The following is a 2226-nucleotide window of genomic DNA, read 5'->3' as shown; positions in this document are numbered from 1 at the left end:
AGGCCTGACTAGCTGAGCATTAGCCCTTGAAACAGTCAAAAGGCACAGTGTAAGAAAGTGAGTTTGAGTGTGATGAAATCTCCCTGTTCCATTGATTCTAGTGATCAGAGCCATGGGAGGTTAGGGCAGCTGTCCAAGATAAAGGTCAGTAGAATCTGGGTGCCAGTGTATTTCTGCAGAGCCCACCGTTAGCTTAGTGTGCAGATATTGCATACTAAATTTACACAGCACAAAGATTCTGATCATAAGTCTTTAATCTTTGTTAGTGAGACAATGAACTAAATTTTGCATCCAACGTTGACCCGATGCTATAAATCTGTAAGTCAATAGCTAAGAAATTTGTCAAACCCATGATAATTATTTTTTCAGTTTATAGCAATTCTAGTTCATTGGTCACCTTGTTGAGTGGGCCATACCATGCTGTGACAGCTATGTACTGATAAGATAATTGGGTAAAAATTATTTGATCATTTGAGTTCAAATAAGGGAAGGGATCTAAAATATTTTAAAAATGATTTTCAGTATAATTAGTTGAATTCGCATCTAAATCACATTTTATTATCCTTTTTATTTAGCAACCTCTTCTAATACACATCATTATAATGGCATTTACTGTCTTTATTTAGCTAGCAATTTTTTTCCCCAAGTAATATGGGATGAAGCTGTAGTACAGGAGTTGAGAGCTTGGGATCTAGAATCAGCAAGCCTGTTTAGAATTTCAGATCTACTATTGACTAGCTGGGTAATCTTGAGTGAGCTATTGCTTTCTTCTGTGTCTCAGTATCCTCATCTATAAAGAGATGGCAGGAATGGTACTTCTTGCCTTGAGATGTGAAGATTAAATGAGATAACTCAAATATTGCTATAATAAGCATTCAGTAAGTATTACTGGGTCTGAATTTGATATTTATTGCGTGCTCTGATCCCTAACAATTCATAAATAAATTACCTTGCATATCTCACAGGCTGAGCTAGGGGAGCAAGCAACATAGCCATAGCCTCTGAAAGAAGGAGCAGGGCAGCTTAGCACTGGCAGGGACCATAGGAGAGCACAGTCTGCCTTGACAACTCTCCCTAGCTATGTGTCCAGATGTGGCTCCTCTCTCCTGCTGTGACAAGGCTCACACTGGTGCAGGCTGGACTGCTTGTTGCTGTATATACTTCTCTCGTTCAAGTTGCTGGGCTAGCTCCAAGTTGCTAAAGCCCAACGTACCTTGTTGCTACTCCCACCTTTTGCCAATCTACCCAGGGAATGACTGAAGTACAAGTCAGAGTCACAAGGGCCCCTGTCTCCATCCACAATGCGTAGTTTTCCCATACTATTTGCTCCTTCTGGAGAAGGTCCTGGTGCTGACCATTAGGTACAAGGGGCTTTGATGCTTAGTCATAGTACTAAAATGCTTATTTTAGAAGAAGACACTAAGTTCACTTTTCATGGCAGCTGCCATTAGCTCACACAGACCATGGTAAATCCTAGCTCTCTCAATAGTCTCCTGGAACTGCTCTGCAACTGGGGCCTGTTCTGTTATGAGGTTGGTGTTCCTGGAGTGTTTGCAGGTGAAAATCTTCTCTACCAGCTGGTTATAACTCAGTTTCCCAACTGCACTCCCAGCCTCATAAGTCTGGGGATCAACAAGCCAGCCATAGTATAGAGTTATGCTTAGCGGGCCAAAGATCCTGCACTCAGATGCACACTTAGAATCTGAGACACCTGTGAATTGCACATTGATATTAAGACTTACAGCCAGTTTAGGCAGCGTTGTCATTGCATCATGCACATTCTGCTGAAAATGAAGCTGAAGTCCCTCCGATTTCGGGGAACTGACGGACAGGAGGTAATCTCTCCAAGGTGGGCCATGAGATCATCTAATGTGATCACTTCCTTCTGAGAGAGCAGCATACACACACACAGAAATATGACATATAGATACACATATGACATATAGATGGCATCTTTATATAAAATTGTTAGTTTGGGTTTTATTGGCTCCTATGGTGTGCTCAAAGTGTTCCTTTAAAGTAATGTTCTTAGTGTTTTTTAAATAATTGTCTAAAAAATGTTTAAATGTTGTTAGTTCACATAACATTTTGATTTCTACCCTCATCATCTTTCACATTACCTTTAAAGTATAGTGAAATGAAAATATTTAACATTGGAAAGAGAGAGAGAAAATAGAGAACATCTCATCTTCTGTTATAGAACCCAAAATAGAGGGGTACCCGGGT

At 40.3% G+C, this 2226-nt stretch overlaps 1 pseudogene; it reads right to left on the bottom strand.

Annotated features, from left to right (window-relative positions):
* Positions 1 to 971: 971 nt before the first annotated feature.
* On the bottom strand, positions 972 to 1882 carry LOC111093143 (annotated as a pseudogene).
* Between the last annotated feature and the right edge of the window lie 344 nt (positions 1883 to 2226).

This window comes from Canis lupus, chromosome 29 (assembly GCF_011100685.1).
Source record: "Canis lupus familiaris isolate Mischka breed German Shepherd chromosome 29, alternate assembly UU_Cfam_GSD_1.0, whole genome shotgun sequence".
NCBI classification, from domain to species: domain Eukaryota; kingdom Metazoa; phylum Chordata; class Mammalia; order Carnivora; family Canidae; genus Canis; species Canis lupus.
Note: the sequence above shows the minus strand (reverse complement) of the source record. Positions and strands in the feature narration are given on the sequence as shown.